A 22,965-nucleotide genomic window follows, 5' to 3' on the forward strand; every position below is an offset into this window, starting at 1 on the left:
GGCGCAGTTTACTGACTCGCTCAGACCTCAGCAAAACCAATATTCCCATTGTTATTGCTGCTTGTTGTGTGCTCCCCAATCTCTGTGAGAGTAAGGAGGAAACGTTTATGGTGGGGTGGGAGGTTGACGCAAATCGCCTGGCCGCTGAATACGCGCAACCAGACACCAGAGCAATTACAAGAGCACAGCAGGAAGCGCTGTGCATCAGAAGAGCTTTGCAAACCAGTTTCATGACTGGCCAGGGTACCATGTGACACTTCTGTTTGTTTCTCCTTGATGAAAACCAACCCCCTTGGTTGACTCTAATTTCCTATAAGCCACCCGCCTTCCCGCCTTCGATCACAGCTTGCTTGCAAAGGAAATAAAGTCACTATCATTTAAAAAACATGTATTATTTATTAATTGATTATAAAAATAGGGAGATAACTCACAAGGTAGCCCGGGTGAGGTGTGGGAGGAGGGAAGGAAAAGGCCACTTCAAAACTTGTTGAAAGACAGCCTTCTGTTGCTTGGGCTGTCCACTGGGGTGGAATGGTTGGGTGCCCGGAGCCTCCCTCCTCCCCCTGCGTTCTTGGGCATCTGGGTGAGGACGCTATGGAACTTGGGGAGGAGAGAGGGCATTTAAACAGGGGATGCAGTGGCAGTCTGTGATCCTGCTGCCGTTCATGAACCTCCACCAGACGCTGGAGCATGTCTGTTTGATCCCGCGGTAGCCCCAGCGTTGCATCCTGCCTCCTCTGATCTTCCTGCAGCCACCTCTCATCTCAATCGTCCCTCCTCTCCTCATGTTCATTGGCCGCTTTCCTGTACTGTGCCCCTCCACACATTCTGCTGAGCTCTGTCCGTGCTGAACGACGGCATGAGCTCAGAGAACATTTCATTGAACGTGCGTTTTTTTCACCGCCTTATCTGAGATAGCCTTTGGGACAGAGGAGGGAGGCTTGAAACATTTGCAGCTGCAGGAGGAAAAAAAGGGAGTGAAGTATTTAAAAAGATACATTTTACAGTACAATGGCTATACTCTCACAGTGAACAACACTATTCACATTACATAGCACAGGTGATTTTGGTACAAGGTTGCATTTTGCATCTTATATTGAGTGCCTGAGGCTTTGGTGTTAGAAATCACATATGCAGTGCCGGGAAACAGAATTCAGCTTGCAGGCAGCCATAGTAAGCCATAGTTTTTCGGCTTCTGCAACCTTCATAACAGCAGCGCCCTCCTTTCCCATACCAAACAAAGCCCGTTGCGTTGGCCATTTAGTGCTGCGGTTTCATGTTAATATGCAGCAGCAGAAACCAAACTAACCCCCTCCCCCCACATCCAATTCTCTGGGATGATCGGTTTACCCCTTCCCCCACCGCATGGCTGGTATCAGGGAAGATCCCTGCTAGCCAAACGCAAACAGCTCAGCACCAATGCCCCCCCTCCCCACCACCACCGCGTGGCTAACTGCAGGGAGGATTTCTTTTCAGGCACAGGCAAACAGCCCAGTAGGAACGGCCACCTCAGAATGTCCCCTTAATTAAATTCCCCTATTTCAACCATTTCAACCATGAATGATATCACTCTCCTGAGGATAACACAGAGAGATAAAGAACGGATGTTGCTTGAATGCCAGCAAACACTGGGACCATACACTGCCAGGCTTTGTCATGCAATGATACCAGATTACTTGCTACTAGCATGGCGTGGTAAAGTGTTCTACCATGGAGGACAGAATAAGGCTGCTCTCCCCAGAAACCTTCTTCAAAGGCTTTTAGAGTACCTCCAGGAGAGCTTCATGGAGATGTCCCTGGAAGATATCCGCTCCATCCCCAGGCACATTAACAGACTTTTCCAGTAGCAGTACTGGCCACAAATGCATCCCAAGTCCTCAGGGCAAATTAATCATTAAAAAATGCTTGCTTTTAAAACATGTATTGTATTTAAAAAGGTACACTCACCAGAGGTCCCGTCTCCGGCTTCGTTGCGTTGGGAGGGTAATTCAGTCAGGGTGATAAAAAGATCCTGGCTGTCGGGGAGAACGGTGTGCTGTGTGCTCTCCTCAAGCTCCTCCTCCTCCTCATCTTCCCCGTCTGCAAAATACTCAGCCATGGCAGAGAGTACCCCATTATCGGAGTCCACAGACAGGGGTGGGGTAGTGGTAGAGGCCCCCCCTAGAATTGCATGCAGCTCAGAATAGAAGCGGCATGTCTGGGGCTCTGTCCCGGAGTGTCCGTTTGATTCTTTGGTTTTCTGGTACGCTTGTCAGAGCTCCTTAAGTTTCATGCGGCACTGTGTTTTGTCCCTGATATAGCCTCTGTCCCTCATGGCCTTTTGAAATGTTTTGGCATTTTGTCTTTTGGAATGTAGTTCTGACAGCACGGATTCCTCTCCCCATACAGCGATCAGATCCAGTACCTCCCATTTGGTCCATGCTGGAGCTCTTTTTCAATTCTGGAACTGCATGGTCACCTTCGCTGATGAGCTCTCCTGGCCAAACAGGGAATGAGATTCAAAAGTTCCCGGGGCTTTTTCTGTACCCCTGGCCAGTGCTTCAGAGTTCAGAGTGCTGTCCAGAGCGGTCACAATGGTGCACTGTGGTATAGCTCCCGGAGGCCAATACTGTCGATTTGCATATTGACTATTGCATCCACACTAACCCTAATTTGAAACGGCGATGTCGATTTCAGCACTAATCCCCTCGTTGGGGAGGAGTACAGAAATTGATTTTAAGAGCCCTTTATGTCGACAAAAATGGCTTTGTTGTGTGGACGGGTACAGGGTTAATTCGATTTAACGCTGCTAAATTCGACAATCTCGTAGTGTAGACCAGGCCTCAGTAACCATTCTGCCATGCAGCACTGGCCAGGTTTATCCTCTAAACTGCAGCAATTCTCAAGAGGTTTCTGTGATGTTGCACCCCATAATGCTTTACAGAAATATGCTTATAAGTGTGTAACCCTTCTGCCCGTCAGAGTTGGCAGCAACAAGGGCCGGGTTCAATATCTAGGGGATCCATTCCAATAACACAATGCAAACCGGCTCGAGCCCCACCCAGTGACCTGGGACAAATATATACCACCCCCGCTGGGCGCCTCCAAGAGGCAATACTTCCCCTCTCGCAAGCACATAGTCTGAGTGTAGCAAAAGCCTTTTAATAACAGAGAGAAACAATGTGGCATTATGTTTGGGAAACACCACCAACAGGATTCATAACAAAACCCATGAGCAAAAACCCACCCCAAGCAAATTGGGGCATGCCCTTTTCCCTTTGGTTCTTGAGTCCAGCAACCCCACATCACTCAAAGTCCCAAAAGTCCAATGCCCCAAAAGTCTCTGTCCCTGGTCAGGGCCGCCCCAGAGTTCGAAAGTTTATCTGCGGAGCTTTACCTCCCAACCTGGGTGGAAATGGGACGGGGGTAAGAGGCACCTTACATGATCTGAAGCGGGCCGCCCCACGAACTCCTTCGCTCGGCTGCGCTCCGCTCCGCCGGCCGCCCCACGAACTCCTTCGCTCCGCTCCGCCGGCCGCCCCACGAACTCCTTCGCTCGGCTGCGCTCCGCTCCGCCGGCCGCCCCACGAACTCCTTCGCTCGGCTGCGCTCCGCTCCGCCGGCCGCCCCACGAACTCCTTCGCTCGGCTGCGCTCCGCTCCGCCGGCCGCCCCACGAACTCCTTCGCTCGGCTGCGCTCCGCTCCGCCGGCCGCCCCACGAACTCCTTCGCTCGGCTGCGCTCCGCTCCGCCGGCCGCCCCACGAACTCCTTCGCTCGGCTGCGCTCCGCTCCGCCGGCCGCCCCACGAACTCCTTCGCTCGGCTCCACGGCCCACAAGCAGCTCCTGCCATCCACAAACTGCTCCACCAGCCGGTCCGCAAGGCACTCCAGCCGTCCCGCCAACTGCTCCACAATATATCTTCCGGCTCCCCCACTACTTAACACAACACTCAGTGATTTCAGCTCTTAGGTGAATTCAGCTTGTAGTAGGGGAGCCCCAGTGCTGGTGCACTGTCAGCCCAAAATGAGCTCAGCAGCCTATAACTAGACTTCTAATGAAATCAAAATTAGCTCTGATATTCCACAGTGGAGAGAGGAGGAAGTGCAATCAGCATGTAAGGCCCTCACCAAGGGGCCCATGCCACCAAGTATTAGTACTTGTCCCCAGCCTCTCTCCATTCACACAGTTTTGGAACCCATGACCCTTGCCTAGCGAGTGCTACTTAGTTGATGGTGAATCCCTCCATCATAACAAAAGGCCACGTACAGTTCCAAGCACAGTTCCCATAATCAGGGTAATAACAATTTATTCTTCCTGCCCCAATAACAGAGACACTGGGGATCCCACAGCAGCCAAAGTGACCATTTGGGCAGCTATGGTCTCATTCTAGGCGGGGTGGGTGTGCCTATGCAAATGAGATCGGCCCCTGAAGTTCTTTTCCACAACTTGCCACACCTCACCACCAGATGTCAGGGTGGAGCTCATCCTGACACTGCTTACAAGTGTAAATAGACATGACTAGAATATGTTTTATGCTAGGTACGCTATGTAACATATCTCTGCAAAGGTTATGATCTACTGCATATAGTCATCCTATTTTCATGCATGTATCATTTTTGTATTCGAAGTTATAAATATTGGCTACGTACTTGTTTGATTTTAAGTAGCCTCAGTGAAGCAGTTGGTCAGCTTCTTGAGAAGACTATTCTCAGTAAGTGCCCAAATCAAGAAACACTTAAGATAACAATGAACTTCGAGAGATGCCAATCCACATCAGAGCTTTCCTGGGAATGTGGCATCAGCCAGTAAAGTTCTGAGTCATGCATGGACATGTGACTTGCCCATGTGACTCCAAAAATCCATCTTGCAGCTGGATTCTGCATCGGAAGGAGAAGGGATTTCCACCCACAAGAAAACGTCTATTTAAGCCCCTGGAAACCCCTCCATTTGGTCTTCAGCTGGCAAAAGAGGGAGCCTCTCCACCCCCAAAGGATACCTGAAAGAAACTGGAACAAAGGACAGTAACTACAGGGGTATGAGTGATTGCTGGACCCAGACTAGAAGGAGGCTAGTCTGTGAAAGAAGCTTACTGGAACATCTCTGAGGGTGAGATTTCATCTGTAATCACTTTCTTACTGTATTAGGCTTAGACTTGTGTGTTTAATTTTATTTTGCTTGGTAATTCACTTTGTTCTGTCTGTTATTACTTGGAACCTCTTAAATCCTACTTTTTGTATTTAATAAAATCACTTTTTACTTATTAATTAACCCAGAGTATGTATTAATACCTGGGGGGGGCGGGGCAGGGGAACAGCTGTGCATACCTCTCTATCAGTGTTATAGAGGGCAAACAATTTATGAATTTATTTGGGGTTTGGACCCCATTGGGAGTTGGGTATCTGAATGCTGGAGACAGGAATACTTCTTAAGCTGTTTTCAGTTAAGCCTGCAGCTTTTGGGGGAAGTTGTTCAGATCTGGGTCTGTGTTTGTAACAGGCTAGCATGTCTGGAACAACCAGGCAGGGCACCAAAGTCCGAAGCTGGCAGGGAAAACAAGCTCAGAGATAGTCTCAGCCCATCAGGTGGCAGTCCCAAGGGGGTTTCTGTGATCCAACCTGTCACAGTTTCATCATCTGGTAGGCATCAAATGCCAGTGACCATCCCTTGAGAGTTTCAGCTGATAAGATGCAGGCACTAGTACTGTATATACCTGCTTTCCTGAAATAATTAAAGGTCCCTTGTACAAACTAATGAATAATCAAAAGGCAAAATCCTTCTTGTCTGGACTCTGACCTAGTATTAGAGCAGGAAAGCATTGGATAGAGAGCTCAGAGGGCTGCTACTAGTGGTTTATCTTCAGCTCCCATCATACACTTACAATTTTTTTTCCATGCACATGTTGCGTCCCAATATTTTCTGACATGATAGGACATACACATTTATTTAGTTGGGTTAGATGCCATCTAATGGCAACACTACCAGAGAAGACAAGACCAGGTTATCAACAGCAGTCTTTTCTCCTACCAAATGACTAATTATAAACTACTTTCCCCTTAGTTACCAACCAATTCTTACTTTTAATGTACAATGTGAAACCAAAATGATATGACAGTTGCACTTACATGAACGTGCGTTGTGCGTATGGCCCTGAATCTTAACTATTTAAAAATATGGCTCTTTTGTGCTTGTTTCTTATAACTGCTCAGCACAGATACCATAATTGTGTGTATATAAATTGGGTAACTAAACAGAATGAATGTGGTCCCACTCAGATGAATTCTACAGTACTCACTAACTATACATGCAGATTAGGTGTGCAGTTGTATGTGTTTTGCACATACAATTATGCACCAAACAATCTTAAAAATCAGACCGTAGTTTTGCTGTTTTAGGTATAGGATTCTTACCACCACTTATTACTCTATTGCAGGGGTTCTCAAACAGGGGGTCAGGACCCCCCAGGGGGTCGCGAGGTTATTACATGGGGGGTCATGAGCTGTCAGCCTCCACTCCAAACCCCGCTTTGCATCCAGCATTTATAATGGGGTTAAATATATAAAAAAGTGTTTTTAATTTATAAGGGGGGGTCGCACTCAGAGGCTTGCTATGTAAAAGGGGTCACCAGTACAAAAGTTTGAGAACTACTGCTCTATTACAATTAATGTAGTTTGATAGTGCCATCTATTGGTGGAATGGGCAAATGCAAGTAACTCTTGCTAAATCAAAACTGTATAAACTGTCCTCTACTAACTTTCATAATACCAAAGACGTGACTAAAAGGGAAAGCTTCTCATAGTTGTTCTTTAGTTTGTGAATTATTTCAAGCTGAGATATTACATATAAGATTGAGGTTTTCTATTTATTTTGATTTATACAACAAATAAAGTTGCCGGTTGTTGTGGATTAAAAACTTCACATTTAGTCACCAAAAGTTCAGAGTGTAAGAGGAAGATGGTGGACTGAGGAAATTAATCTATGATACAGAAGGTGAAGTCTCACAGTGCACATGGTAATAGTTCATTGATTTTTTTGCTGTCTAATGCTAAGGTTCCAAACTTGCAGTAGGTTCTGGACCTGCTGGTTCCAATCCACTCTGTGGTTTCTAGGTTTGGGGTACATAAGAACATAAGAATGGCCATACTGGGTCAGACCAAAGGTCCATCAAGCCCAGTATCCTGTCCTCTGACAGTGGCCAATGGCAGGTGCCCCAAAGGAAATGAACAGACAGGTTATCATCAAGTGATCCATGCCCTGTCACCCAATCCCAGCTTCTGGCAAACAGAGACTAGGGACACCATTCCTGCCCATCATGGCTAATAGGCACTGATAGACCTATCTTCCATGAACCTATCTAGCTCCCTTTTGAACCCCATTATAGTATTGGCCTTCACAACTCCCCAGGCAAGGAGTTCCAGAGGTTGACAGTGCATTGCGTGAAGAAATACTTTCTTGTATTTGTTTTAAACCTGCTACCTATTAACTTCATTTGTTAACCCCTTGTTCTTATATTATGAGAAGGAGTAAATAACACTTCCTTATTTACAGGTTTCAGAGGAACAGCCATGTTAGTCTGTATTCGCAAAAAGAAAAGGAGTACTTGTGGCACCTTAGAGACTAACCAATTTATTTGAGCATGAGCTTTCGTGAGCTACAGCTCACTTCATCAGATGCATACCATGGAAACTGCAGCAGACTTTATATACACACAGAGAGTGAATTTGTGTGGGGGGGTGGAGGGTGAGAAAACCTGGATTTGTGCTGGAAATGGCCCACCTGTTGATCACTTTAGATAAGCTATTACCAGCAGGACAGTGGGGTGGGAGGAGGTATTGTTTCATATTCTCTGTGTGTATATAAAGTCTGCTGCAGTTTCCACGGTATGCATCTGATGAAGTGAGCTGTAGCTCACGAAAGCTCATGCTCAAATAAATTGGTTAGTCTCTAAGGTGCCACAAGTACTCCACTTCCTTATTTACTTTCTCTATACCACTCATGATTTTATAGACCTCTATCATATCCCGCCTTAGTCGCCTCTTTTCCAAGCTGAAAAGTCCCAGTTTTATTAATCTCTCCTCATGCGGAAGCCATTCCATACCCCTAATAATTTTTGTTGCCCTTTTCTGAACCTTTTCCAATTCCAATATATCTTTTTTGAGATGATTCCTAACATTCTGTTTGCTTTTTCGACTGCCTCTGCACACTGAGTGGATGATTTCAGAGAACTATTCACAATGACTCTAAGATCTCTTTCTTGAGTGGTAACAGCTAATTTAGACCCCATCATTGTATATGCATAGTTAGGATTATGTTTTCCAATGTGCATTACTTTGCATTTATCAACATTAAATTTCATCTGCCATTTTGTTGCCCAGTCACCCAGTTTTGTGAGATCCTTTTGTAGCTCTTCGCAGTCTGCCTGGGACTTAACTATCTTGAGTAATTTTGTATCATCTGCAAATTTCGCCACCTCACTGTTTACCTCTTTTTCCAGATCGTTTATGATTATGTTAAATAGGACTGGGCCCAGTACAGACCTCATGGTCTGACTCAGGGTAGGGGGAGCCTGCATCTCCCATCTCTCTTTCCCCACCTTCACACATCCCCCAGCACTGCAGTTCCTCCCATGCCTTCTTTGTGCATCTTTGCCAGTTGCTCATGTTCAGGGCCTTGGGTTAGATAAGAGTGGCCATACTGGGTCAGACCAAAGGTCCATCTAGCCCAGTATCCTGTCCTCCGACAGTGGCCAATGCCAAGTGCCCCAGAGGGAATGAACAGAACAGGCAATCACCAAGTGATCCATCCCGTTGCCCATTCCCAAGGTTGTCCTGGCTGGAGGGGCTCCCACATCACAGCTGCTGCCTTGCCTCAGTGGGCCTCTGCCCCAGCAGCTCCTCTTCAATGTGTCCCAGCTCAACTTCTGCTGGGTTGGCAGTGACATGAACAGGAATACACATGCGGCTAGATGTCAGCGCTCTCTGTGGCTATCAGCCCAGCCCAGACAGCCCCACATCCCAGTCACCAGATGCCTGGTTCTAACCCTTGGGGTCATCCTTATATGTGATCAGATTACATCTCCATGCACAGGGTATACAGGCTCCTGGAAGACTGGGCCCTATCCACTGTACCAGTCTGGAATCATAGAATCATAGAATATAAGGGTTGGAAGGGACCCCAGAAGGTCATCTAGTCCAACCCCCTGCTCAAAGCAGGACCAATTCCCAGTTAAATCATCCCAGCCAGGGCTTTGTCAAGCCTGACCTTAAAAACCTCTAAGGAAGGAGATTCTACCACCTCCCTAGGTAACGCATTCCAGTGTTTCACCACCCTCATAGTGAAAAAGTTTTTCCTAATATCCAATCTAAACCTCCCCCACTGCAGCTTGAGACCATTACTCCTCGTTCTGTCATCTGATACCATTGAGAACAGTCTAGAGCCATCCTCTTTGGAACCCCCTTTCAGGTAGTTGAAAACAGCTATCAAATCCCCCCTCATTCTTCTCTTCTGCAGGCTAAACAATCCCAGCTCCCTCAGCCTCTCCTCATAACTCATGTGTTCCAGACCCCTAATCATTTTTGTTGCCCTTCGCTGGACTCTCTCCAATTTATCCACATCCTTCTTGAAGTGTGGGGCCCAAAACTGGACACAGTACTCCAGATGAGGCCTCACCAATGTCAAATAGAGGGGAACGATCACGTCCCTCGATCTGCTCGCTATGCCCCTACTTATACATCCCAAAATGCCATTGGCCTTCTTGGCAACAAGGGCACACTGCTGACTCATATCCAGCTTCTCGTCCACTGTCACCCCTAGGTCCTTTTCCGCAGAACTGCTGCCTAGCCATTCGGTCCCTAGTCTGTAGCTGTGCATTGGGTTCTTCCGTCCTAAGTGCAGGACCCTGCACTTATCCTTATTGAACCTCATCAGCTTTCTTTTGGCCCAATCCTCCAATTTGTCTAGGTCCTTCTGTATCCTATCCCTCCCCTCCAGCGTATCTACCACTCCTCCCAGTTTAGTATCATCCGCAAATTTGCTGAGAGTGCAATCCACACCATCCTCCAGATCATTTATGAAGATATTGAACAAAACCGGCCCCAGGACCGACCCTTGGGGCACTCCACTTGATACCGGCTGCCAACTAGACATGGAGCCATTGATCACTACCCGTTGAGCCCGACAATCTAGCCAGCTTTCTACCTACCTTGTAGTGCATTCATCCAGCCCATACTTCCTTAACTTGCTGACAAGAATACTGTGGGAGACCGTGTCAAAAGCTTTGCTAAAGTCAAGAAACAATACATCCACTGCTTTCCCTTCATCCACAGAACCAGTAATCTCATCATAGAAGGCGATTAGATTAGTCAGGCATGACCTTCCCTTGGTGAATCCATGCTGGCTGTTCCTGATCACTTTCCTCTCATGCAAGTGCTTCAGGATTGATTCTTTGAGGACCTGCTCCATGATTTTTCCAGGGACTGAAGTGAGGCTGACTGGCCTGTAGTTCCCAGGATCCTCCTTCTTCCCTTTTTTAAAGATTGGCACTACATTAGCCTTTTTCCAGTCATCCGGGACTTCCCCGGTTCGCCACGAGTTTTCAAAGATAAGAGGGGGCAATCCTTTTATATCTCCAGGGAGGGGCTGGCACCCCACCCCCTTTGTCTCTCCAGACTTCTGGGTTCTCACTTGAAATCCCACTCTGTCTGGACCCCCATCACCTCATGGACCCTGCTGTGACTGTACCACTAGCACCACTGTAGTTACACCACGGGACTGTATCTCAGGACCCCTTGGTCAAATGACTCCAATTTGGGATGACTGAGCTTACCCCACATCCCCATAACGCACACTAAATTTCAAGACAATCCCAATATCCATGTGAATTTTAGAGCACTTAGAGTTGTTCTTTAAACAACAAGGGCTTCCTGACCTTAGCTATAGTGGAACAGATGCTCCCCAGAATCACAGGTGGCTGAATAGATTTTAAAAAAACACACAACTCTGTGCAGCAACAAAGGATGATAAATTCCAGCCCAAATGAAAAATCAGTAGTTTCTGGGGGAAAAACTGAAAAAAAAAGAAAAGAAACAAGGCTTTAGAATGCATCTAGTTCCTTCAGTTTTGAGTGGAGCAGTGTTCATCAGACCCTTTTGTAAATGCACATATGCAATCGGGTCAGCCAGTGCAGGATTGTTTCCAGAGGCTTTTCTTAGCCTAAATGTGAGTCACTTCCCTTAATGATCCAGAAGGGAATTAGTGATGGGTGTGTTCATGTTGAAACCAGAAGAGTGTTGAAACTGCGTATCTGCATCATTTCTACCTACCAGAAGCCTGTGTCACTGCCTCAGTTCCTGACTTCATCTGAAACTTTCCAGAAACGCCCTGCAGAGCTGAGAGCCCGCAGTTCCTCTTCGAGGAAAGTAGGGAGATTTAATTATTTATTACACCACTTGGCAAATTTTCTCATTTCTACCCAATGGGAACAGAAGCTAATAGCTTCTCTCCTCCTCCAAATCTCTCTCCAAATCTCTCTGCTTTTCCATCACTAATTGCCATGCCAGCACTAACTGCTCCAGCTCTGCCACCATGTCAGAATAAAGTTCGTTTGTTTTAATTTAAAAACCAGTGCTTTCCTGAGCTCAATATTCCCTTTTTTCCTTGAATTCTGCTAACATTTTAACTTCCTGAACTGCCCAACCCCCGTTAGTCTTTTTTCATTTCTGTTCGATCTAATTTAAACTTCACCGCAGGCCGCCAGCCTAGCCCATGCGTTGTTCAAGTGCCACGTGCACCCATGCAAATAACGAGCATGAAGGATCTAAGGCCATGCCTATGAAATTAGGTCAAATTTCTAGAAGTTGGTTTCGTAGAAAGCGTTTTATACAGTCGATTGTGTGAGTCCCCACACAAATGCTCTAAGTGCATTTAGTTGGCGGAGTGCGTCCACAGGACCGAGGCAACCGTCAACTTCCGGAGCGTTGCACGGTGGGTGGCTATCCCACAGTTCCTGCAGTCTCTGCCGCCCATTTGAATTCTGGATAGAAATCCCAATGCCTGATGGGGCAAAAACATTGTCATGGATGGTTCTGGGTACGTATCGTCAGGCCCCCCTTCCCTCTGTGAAAGCAACGGCAGACAATCATTTTGCGCTTTTTTTCCTGGGTTACCTGAGCAGACACCATACCACGGCAAGCATGGAGCCCGCTCAGCTCACCATGTGTGTCTTGGGTGTTGGCAGCCGTAGTACTGCATTGCTACACAGCAGCCGCTCATTGCCTTTCGGCAGCAGATTGTTGATGTACTCCAGGGTGCTCTTTTAAACGACCTCCGTGAGACTGGGCAAACATGGGAGAGACTCAGCCAGGTCATTACCCTTTTAAGTTTCGTCTCATGGCGATTCAGTCCTGCCAGCAGTCCTACTGTACTATCTTTTAATGAGCAGCCAGGAGATGATGATGGCCAGCAGTCATACTGCACAGTCTGCTGCCAGCAAGATGTATAAAGAGAGATGAAGTGGATCAAAACAAGAAATAGATGAGATTTGATTTGTATTCATTTTCTCCTCCCTCCCTCTGTGAAATCAAGGGCCTGCTAAACCCAGGGTTTTGAGTTCTATCCTTGAGGGGGCCATTCTGTTTCTCCTTGATGCAAAGCCACCCTCTTTGTTGATTTTAAATTCCCTGTAAGCCAACCTTGTAAGCCACGTTGTCAGTCGCCCCTCCCGCTGTCAGAGCGACGGCAGACAATCGTTTCACACCCTTTTCCCTCGATTGCCCGAGCAGACGCCATAGTACAGCAAGCATGGAGCCCCGTTCAGCTCACCTTATAACCAGCTTATCACCTTCAGCTTATAACCACTGTAAACATCTCACGCACTATCGTGCGGTTTATGCAGAACCAGCACCTGAAAAACCAGGCGAGGAGACAACGGCAGCGCGGTGATGAGGACATGAACACAGATTTCTCTAAAACCTTGGTGCCCAGCAATTTGGAGATCATGGTGTTACTGGGGCAGGCTCATGCCATGGAACGCCGATTTTGGGCCCAGGAAACAAGCACAGAGTCGTGGGACCACGTAGCGTTGCAGGTTTGAGAGGATTCCCAGTGGCTCCGAAACTTTCGCATGCGTAAGGGCACTTTCATGGAACTTTGTGACTTCTATTCTTGTGCTTCAGGGCGGGGGAAAGCAAAGATGAGAGCAGCCCTCACAGTTCACAAGCGAGTGGCAATAGCCCTGTGGAAGCTTGCAACACCAGACAGCTACCGGTCAGTCGGGAATCAATTTGGAGTGGGCAAATCTACTGTGGGGGTTGCTGTGATGCAAGTAGCCAACACAATCACTGAGCGGCTGCTATCAAAAGGTAGTGACTCTGGGAAATGTGCAGGTCATACTAGATGGCTTTGCTGCAATGGGATTCCCTAACTGTGGTGGGGCTATAGACAGAACGCATATCCCTCTCTTGGGTCCGGACCACCAGGGCAGCCAGTACATAAACCGCAAGGGGTACTTTTCAGTGGTGCTGCAAGCACTGGTGGATCACAAGGGACATTTCACCAACATCAGCGTGGGATGGCCGGGAAAGGTTCATGACACTCGCGTCTTCAGGAACTCTGGTCTGTTTAAACAGCTGCAGGAAGGGATTTACTTCCCAGACCAGAAAATAACTGTTGGGGATGTTGAAATGCCTATAGTGATCCTTGGGGACCCAGCCTACTCCTTAATGCCATGGCTCATGAAGCCGTAACAGGCACCCTGGAAAGTAGTAAGGAGCTGATCAACTATAAGCTGAGCAAGCGCAGAATGGTGGTAGTCTGTGCATTTGGACGTTTAAAGGGTCGCTGGCGCAGTTTACTGACTCGCTCAGACCTCAGCAAGACCAATATTCCCATTGTTATTGCTGCTTGTTGTGTGTTCCCCAATCTCTGAGAGAGTAAGAGGGAGACATTTATGGCGGGGTGGGAGGTTGATGCAAATCTCCTGGCCGCTGAATACACGCAGCCAGACACCAGAGCAATTACAAGAGCACAGCAGGAAGCGGTGCGCATCAGAGAAGCTTTGCAAACCAGTTTCATGACTGGCCAGGGTACTGTGTGACACTTCTGTTTGTTTCTCCTTGATGAAAACCCACCCCCTTGGTTGCCTCTAAATTCCCTGTAAGCCACCCGTCCTCCCGCCTTCGATCACATCTTATATTGAGTGCCTGAGGCTTCGGTGTTAGAGATCACACACGCAGTGCCAGGAAACAGAATTCGGCTTGCAGGTGGCCATGGTAAGCCATAGTCTTTTGACTTCTCAAACCTTCATAACAGCAGCGCCCTCCTCTCCCATACCATGCAAAGCACATTAAGTTGGCCATTTAGTGCTGCAGTTTTCCTGCTAACGTGCAGCAGCAGAAACCAAACTAACCCCCTCCCCCAATCCAATTCTCTGGAATGATCGGTTTACCCCTTCCCACACCGCATGGCTGGTATCAGGGAAGATCCCTGCTAGCCAAACGCAAACTGCTCAGGGCCAATGCCCCCACCCCCCCACCACCGCGTGGCTAACTGCAGGGAGGATTTCTTTTCAGGCACAGGCAAACAGCCCAGTAGGAACGGCCACCTCAGAATGTCCCCTTAATTAAATTTCCTTATTTCAACCAGGTTACCATGAACAATATCACTCTGAGGATAACACAGAGAGATAAAGAATGGATGTTGCTTGAATGCCAGCAAACACCGGGACCATACGCTACCAGGCTTTGTCATGCAATGATACCAAATTACTTGCTACTAGCATGGCGTGGTAAAGTGTCCTACCATGGAGGATGGAATAAGGCTGCTCTCCCCAGAAACCTTCTGCAAAGGCTTTTAGAGTACCTCCAGGAGAGCTTCATGGAGATGTCCCTGGAAGATTTCCGCTCCATCCCCAGACATGTAAAACAGACTTTTCCAGTAGCTGTACTGGCCACGAATGCATCAAGTTCTAAGGGCTATTTAATTGTTAAAAAACGCTTGCTTTTATAAACGTATATGATATTTAGAAAGGTACACTCACCAGAGGTCCCTTCTCTAGCTTCGTTGGGTTGGGAGGGTATTTCAGTCAGGGTTATAAAAAGATCCTGGCTGTTGGGGAGAACGGTGTGCTGTGTGCTCTCCTTAAGCTCATCCTCCTCATCTTCCCCATCCGCAAAATCCTCAGGCATGGCGGAGAGTATCCCATTATCTGAGTCCACAGACAGGGGTGGGGTAGTGGTGGTGGCCCCCCTAGAATTGCATGCAGCTCAGCGTAGAAGCAGCATGTCTAGGGCTCTGACCTGGAGCGTCCATTTGATTCTTTGGTTTTCTGGTACGCTTGTCAGAGCTCCTTATGTCACACACAGGACTGTGTTGCGTCCCTGCTGTAGCCTCTGTCCCTCATGGCCTCGAAGACTTTTTTTGAAATATTTTGGCATTTCATCTTTTGGAATGTAGCTCTGATAGCACGGATTTGTCTCCCTATGCAGTGATCAGATCCACTACCTCCAGTTTGGTCCATGCTGGAGCTCTTTTTCGATTCTGGGACTGCATGGTCACCTTTGCTGATGAGCTTGCCTGGCCAAACAGGAAATGAGATTCAAAAGTTCCCAGGGCTTTTCCTGTACACCTGGCCCGTGCATCTGAGTTCAGAGTGCTGTCCAGAACGGTCACAATGGTGCACTGTGGGATAGCTCCCGGAGGCCAATACCTTCGAATTGCGTCCACACTAACCCGAATTCGAAAAGGCAATGTCGATTTCCTTGTTGGGAAGGAGTACAGAAATCAGTTTTAAGAGCCCTTTATGTCGAAAAAAATGGCTTCATTGTGTGGATGGGTGCAGGGTTAATTCGATGTAATGCTGCTAAATCCGACAAACTCGTAGTGTAGACCAGGCCTAAAACAGGCTGAAAGAACCTCTCTCAAACAGTTTATTCATCTCACATCCCAGAATGCAATTGGTATGTGAGTTACAGGTTCCCAAGATCTGAGCTAACAGTTTTGGATAAGACCATCCTCTGCTACTCAGGGAACAAATGGCGCAGGAGCCCTAGTGTTCTGCCCTTAATAGGGCTTGTCTCCCCCAGGTTTGCACTAAAATTAAGTGTATAGACAAGTGGTTGGGAGGCTATGGCCCAGCCAGATACTCAATGCTCAAATGTATCCTGCAGCAGATGTAGGCAAGGAGAGGTCTATGCTGCTGAAAAAAGGCAAGTGAGGCCATAACATTGTCTTCAGGAGCTGCCCATTTATTTTGTGTTACTGGTTTTCTAGCATCTCTTCCTCCTTTAGGCATCAGTGCTTGTGGCTTTGACCATCCCCTCTTTTCCCCTAAAATATTTTGTGATGCACTGTGTTCCCACCGACAGGGGACATCACCTTGGGTTTGTGATCTCTGAACACAATGGCAAGAATACATTGTTCAGTAGTGCTGTGGTATGGTAGTTCTGTTTATTTAACAAATTAAAATACTATCATGGAAAGCCCCTTCTCTGGAAACTCCCAGAGAGGTGGCTGTTACAAAACTCAGTGCAGATCCAACCAGCTCGGCAGAGACCAGGGGCAGGTGCTTGCTATGCGGTGTGTGAGGAGGGGAGCAGGGGGCTAGAAAGCTTTTCCTGGGCCTGGGGTATTTCCTTTTATCTTTTTCTTTCCTTTCATAAATCAAATAGCTTTCTTTTTCTGGCATTGTTCCAGTGCAGGCAGAGCAATTCCTGAGTAAGACATTCTAGACCCTCCCCATTTCACTCCTTCTCATGTGCCCCTCACCCCACTCAGCTCTGTTGCTCCTGCCTTTATAACAGCAGTATTCCTAAAGGTTGTCCTTGAAACCCTCTTGCATCAACGTGACACTGAGCCAGAAAGGGTTACATGGCTAGTAAGCTAAATGATCCAAATTCAACCTTAAAAGACATATTAGAAAAGTATGTCAATAGTAATTAGGGCTAGTCCTTATAAATAGCTAACAAAACCGTGTTAGATAGACTAGAGCTTTGAAATGTAGGCTTTTATTGCCAGAGAACTGGAAGGTATTTATTGTACTAGTCGGTACTTATCTATATCTTGTTAGAGGTTAACAATGTAATCAGATTTCAGAGTGGTAGCTGTGTTAGTCTGCATCAGCAAAAACAACGAGGAGTCCTTGTGGCACCTTAGAGACTAACAAATTTATTTGGGAATAAGCTTTAGTGGACTATAACCCACATCATCAGATGCATGGAGTGAAAAATACAGTAAGCAGTATATATATTACAGCATATGAAAAGATGGGAGTTGCTTTACTAAGTGGGGGGGTCAATGCTAATGAGGCCAATGCAATCAAGGTGGACATCGCCCATTCCCAACAGTTGACAAGAAGGTGCAAGTATCAGCGAAGGGAAAATTACTTTTTGTAGTGACCCATCCACTCCCAGTCTTTATTCAGGCCTAATTTGCAAATTAATTCTAGTTCTGCAGTTTCTTGAAGTATGTTTTTGAAGTTTTTTTTGTAGAAGAATTGCCACTTTTAAGTCTGTTATGGAGTGTCCAGGGAGACTGAAGTGCTCTCCTACTGGTTTTTGAATGTTACAATTCTTGATGTCTGATTTGTGTCCATTTATTCTTTTGCATAGAGACTGTCCGGTCTGTCCAATGTACATGGCAGAGGGGCATTGCTGGCACATGATGGCATATATCACATTGGTAGATGTGCAGGTGAACAAGCCCGATGGTGTGGCTGATGTGGTTAGGTCCTATGATGGTGTCCCTTTAATTGATATGCGGACAGAGTTGGCAACGGGGTTTGTTGCAGGGACTGGATCCTGGGTTAGTGTTTTTGTTATGTGATGTGTAGATGCTGGTAAGTATTTGCTTCAGGTTGGGGGGCTGTCTGCAATCAAGAACTGGCCTGTCTCCCAAGGACTGGGTGAGTGAGGGATCATCCTTCAGGATAGGTTGTAGATCCTTGATGAGGAGCTGGAGAGGTTTTAGTTGGGGGCTGTAGGTGCCGGCTAGTGGCGTTCTTTGTTGGGCCTGTCCTGTAGTAGGCGACTTCTGGGTACTCTTCTGGCTCTGTCAATCTGTTTCTTCACTTCACCAGGTGGGTATTTTAGTTTTAAGAATGCTTGATAGAGATCCTGTAGGTGTTTGTCTCTGTCTGAAGAATTGGAGCAAATGCGGTTGTATCTTAGAGCTTGGCTGTAGATAATAGGTCATGTGATGTGGTCTGGATGAAAGCTGGAAGCATGTAGGTAAGTATAGCGGTCAGTTGGTTTCCGGTATAGGGTGGTGTTTATGTGACCATCATTCAGTGTCAAGGAAGTGGATCTTTTGTGTGGACTGGTCCAGGCTGACTTGATGGTAGGGTGGAAATTGTTGAAATCCTGGTGGAATTCTTCAAGGGCCTCCTTCCCATGGGTCCAGATGATGAAGATGTCATCAATGTAGCGCAAGTAGAGTAGGGGCGCTAGGGGACGAGAGCTGAGGAAGCGTTGTTTTAAGTCAGCCATAAAAATGTTGGCATACTGTATGGCAGTGCCACTGACTTGAAGGTATAAATTGTCCGCAAATCTGAAATAGTTGTGGGTGAGGACAAAATCACAAAGTTCAGCCACCAGGTTTGCCGTAGCATTATTGGGGATACTGTTCCTGACGGCTTGTAGTCCATCTTTGTGTGGAATCTTGGTGTACATGTTGGAGCTTCTACATCTATAGTGGCTAGAATAGTGTTTTGTGGAAGATCACAAATGGATTGTAGTTTCCTCAGGAAGTCAGTGGTGTCTCAAAGATAGCTGGGAGTGCTGGTAGCGTAGGGCCTGAGGAGAGAGTCTACATTGACAGCAGGATTGTCTGGCTGAGTGCCAATGCCTGAGATGATGGGGTGTCAAGGATTCTCAGGTTTATGTATCTTGGGTAGCAGATAGAATACCCCTAGATCCCTGACCAGGGGTATATCCGTGTATAATTGTTCCTGTGCTTCTTCAGGGAGTTTCTTGAGCAAATGGTGAAGTTTCTTTTGGTAACCCTCAGTGGGATCAGAGGGTAATGGCCTGTAGAATGTGGTGTCAGAGTTGCCTAGCAGCCTCTTGTTCATATTCCGACCTATTCATGACGACTACAGCACCTCCTCTGTTAGCCTTTTTTATTATAATGTCAGAGTTGTTTGAGGCTGTAGATGCATTGTGTTCTGCACGGCTGAGGTTATGGGGCAAGTGATGCTGCTTTTCCACAATTTCAGCCCGTGCACATTGGTGGAAGCACTCTATGTAGAAGGCCAGTCTGTTGTTTCAACCTTCAGGAGGAGTCCACGCAGAATCCTTCTTTTTGTAGTGTTGGTAGGAAGGTTTCCGTGGGTTAGTGTGCTGTTCAGTGGTGTGTTGGAAATATTCCTTGAGTGGGAAACAGCAAAAGTAGGATTCTAGGTCACCGCAGAACTTTATCATGTTCATGGGGGTGGTGGGGCAGAAGGAGAGGCCCAGAGATAGGACAGGTTTCAGAGTAACAGCCGTGTTAGTCTGTATTCGCAAAAAGAAAAGGAGTACTTGTGGCACCTTAGAGACTAACCAATTTATTTGAGCATGAGCTTTCGTGAGTAGCTCACGAAAGCTCATGCTCAAATAAATTGGTTAGTCTCTAAGGTGCCACAAGTACTCCTTTTCTTTTTAGAGATAGGACAGACTCTTCTGCCAGGCTAAGAGTATAGCTGGATAGATTAACAATATTGTTGGGTGAGTTAAGGGGCCACAACAGTGGTTCCCTTGTGGCATGTAAGAGTTTAGATAGTTTAGGGTCCTTTTTCCTCCATAGAGAAGCAAAGTGTGTGTTGTAAATGGCTTGTCTAGTTTTTGTAAAGTCCAGCCACGAGAAAGTTTGTGTGGAAGGTTGGTTTTTTGAGAGTCTCCAGTTTTGAGAGCTCATACTTGAACTTCTCCTGTTTGCTGTATAGGATGTTGATCAGGTGGTTCTGCAGTTTTTTTGAGTGTGTGTGGCACAATCTCTCACCATAGTCTGTGTGATATGTTGATTGTAATGGATTTTTTGCCTTCAGTCCTTTTGGTATGATGTCCATCTGATGGTTCCTGTCTGTTACTATATTCTATTGATTCAGATATCAGAACGGGATATTGACATCAAGGGGGAACTTGGATATAATATCATTGTCTATATTTATCTTTGAAGTTTGTAGTACACTGTCTATGAACTGCTTTGTGGATAATTACTTTATGATGAAGGCAACTAATAACTTGTGTATACATAGGAGGGTTTTACTTCAAAGCCACTATTCTTCAGCCAAGGAATACCTGCTGTCAAGAGGCTATTGATAGCCTGCCAGAGATCTATAAAAGAACTCTAGGGCCCAGATTCTGTATCTCAGATCTGCTTATGCTTGGTCAGGGGAAGCCTGAGTTGCAAGACTGAGGTCTCTAGCTCCAGTCTAGATTACCCTGCTAACTCTCATGGAAGAATTTGAACAAATGCTATATATGGACTGCCTATTCGGACTATACCCTGGATTAACTGATTCTAGAAAAAACTTCTTGAAACTCAGCAGCTCACCATCTCTACTATGAAAATGACTTAAGAACTTTATTCATATCTGTATGTTTAGTTATCTTTTAACCACAATACTTTTCTTTTTTAAAGAATCTTAGTTTAGTTAATATGAATTGGCTGTAAGCATGTGTTCGGGTAAGATCTGAAATATTCCTTGACCTGGTGGGTAATGTGTCCAATCCTTTAGGATTAGTAGAACTTTTTATATGATGAACAAGATTTTCAGGAATCCTCATCATATCAGATATGGCTGTCTGGGAGGGAGCCCAAGACTGGGTTGCTATAAGGGAGCTGTGTTTTGGCTTTGGAGTAAACAGTATTGTAGAAGCTGTTTGGTTGCTGGCTTGATGAACCTAATTATTAGAATAGCCACCAGCTTCGGGGATCGTCTGCACCCTTCTTTGCAGTTTGTCCTGACTGAGCAACCTCAGCGTGGCCCCTCAGAGCAGCCCAGGCTCAATCACAATCAGCTACACTGGCACAAAGCTGCCCCAGTGAATTTCCCCATGTCTGATTCCGGCGCTGTCTCCCTGAGAGGGGCCCCCCTACCCTTGCTGTTATGTAATGCAAATACAGCTGCCAATTCTCAGTTTTACTGCAAGTCTTGCAATGTGCATTCTTTTTAAGAGTTCTCAGAATTTCTGGATTTTGTTTTCTAACTTGCAGAGTTTTGCCCTTATCCAAAACTGCCCCCATCTACCATTACTATCTGTTGGACTGAAACCACAGGCTGCCTTCAAGCAAGAGGGCCAGAGACTGTCCCTAGTAAAGATGGCCACTATTTTCCATTGTCTCCATAGCAGGGACCTATCCAGACTGGTTTCAGGCCCAACTACTGCCTCAGTTTTCCTCTTGATGTCACACTGCAGTTTCCCTTTCTCCAATGGAAAGCCACCAATGCTTTAAGTTACTTAGTTTTTCCAGCCAAGTCACAGAGAGTGCACCCCTTCTAGAGTGCCACCAAGAACTTTTACTCCAGTCTCACCAAGCACAAGCCTTCCTCTCTGAGTGTCTGTTTTCTTCCACAACACACTTTTCCAACACTGCCCTTCTCCTGGGAAGAGTGGCAGCATAACCTCTATTATGGGTTCCAAGCCCTGGCAACCCAAAACAACCAGGCTATCTGCACATGCCACCCCAACCTGCCCTGTTTCTTCCCAGAACCTCTTGTCTCTCAGTCTCCTGGCTACCTTCCCACTCTTTAGAAAGTGCTGCATCCCAGATCCAGACCAGACATAGGCTGCTCTTTAAAACCAGGCCTGCTGGGATTTATCCCATGACCCTTATCACATTCCTCTGCCCTTAATTCCCTGGATCCTTCTCCTAAAGGGCCAGCTCACCCTGTGAAAGTCTTCACTAAGGTTGAAGCCAGGCTGCCCTCAGAGAGGATAGTGGCCCCTTTGTCACCATTCCTGGATTCCAGGCAGTAATTAAGAAAGTGTGGAAGTGCAGGGGGATGAGACTGTGGCGGCATTAAGGTGGGAGAACACATTAAGGAACTGTAAGTGTCTGCAAAGCTTTTCGCACAACATGCGAGTCTGACTCCAACTGATTTAGGTCACTATGCCACCTAGGGTGACCAGATGAAATGGACAAAATATCAGGACACATGGGGGAAGCAAAAAAAAAAAAAAAATATGTGCATTGGTTGGGACGCAGGACAAAGAACTAAAAATCAGGACATCTGGTCACCCTAATGCCACTCTGGGCATCTTAAAATCCATTTCTCTGCCCACTGAAAGATCTTTTGCTTATTAAGAGTTCATTTTAAGTCATTCTTGGGGAGAACCAATATGCCCTTTGTGTGCAATGTGTCCAGGCCAGGAAAGGTGGCTTTTTATACACCGCTCCAATACCTGCTGTGGAAAAGCTTTGGAGAGCCTTATTACTCATGACCGTATCTGGTCTCTTGATTTACACAATTGCTTGAGGGTACTGTTGCTGAAATGTTTTCAGTGCTTTGATGGGGAGGAAAATAACATGTGTCACAGTTCCAATAACTTGCGCAGTACTGCAGGTATGCATGGCCCTGCACAAGAGTCAATGTGCCAAAGAGGCAGCTAAGTCCCTGCCCTGAAGGGTTTCCATTTTGAAGGCACGAGTGGATGTCACATAGTGCAGAATTCCATTTTGAGCCTGGCTTCCTAGAGCTAAAATTAATCTCCTAACAGATGGGGCATTTCAGGAGAGGGAGGGAGCTTGGTGTGCTGTTGCATATGGGTGGCATGAAGAAGAGGTATCAATTCAACAGCAGGTAGATGAGAAAGGGAGCAGTCAAGAAGAGAGTTTAAGTAAATGAAGGCAGAGGTGGATGCAGAAGCAAGTTTGTGAAGATCCTGAGGGTGAGGAGACTGAGGCCATGTCTACATTACCATATATGTCGCTCAGGGTGTAAAAAAGCACCCCCCTGAGCAAAGTTTCATCAGCATAGGCGTTCTTGTGCCCACCACTATGTCAGCAGGA

General features: G+C 46.6%; 1 long non-coding RNA gene across 1 annotated transcript; it reads right to left on the minus strand.

Moving 5' to 3' along the window:
* Positions 1-376: 376 nt before the first annotated feature.
* Positions 377-18,268, minus strand: LOC142068778 (uncharacterized). The gene is made up of 2 exons (XR_012664649.1): positions 15,014-18,268; positions 377-956 (listed from the first exon to the last, which is right to left on the minus strand). It is a non-coding gene; the product is annotated as an uncharacterized LOC142068778 (long non-coding RNA).
* Positions 18,269-22,965: the final 4,697 nt, after the last annotated feature.

Source organism: Caretta caretta, chromosome 13 (assembly GCF_965140235.1).
Source record: "Caretta caretta isolate rCarCar2 chromosome 13, rCarCar1.hap1, whole genome shotgun sequence".
Lineage (NCBI taxonomy): Eukaryota > Metazoa > Chordata > Testudines > Cheloniidae > Caretta > Caretta caretta.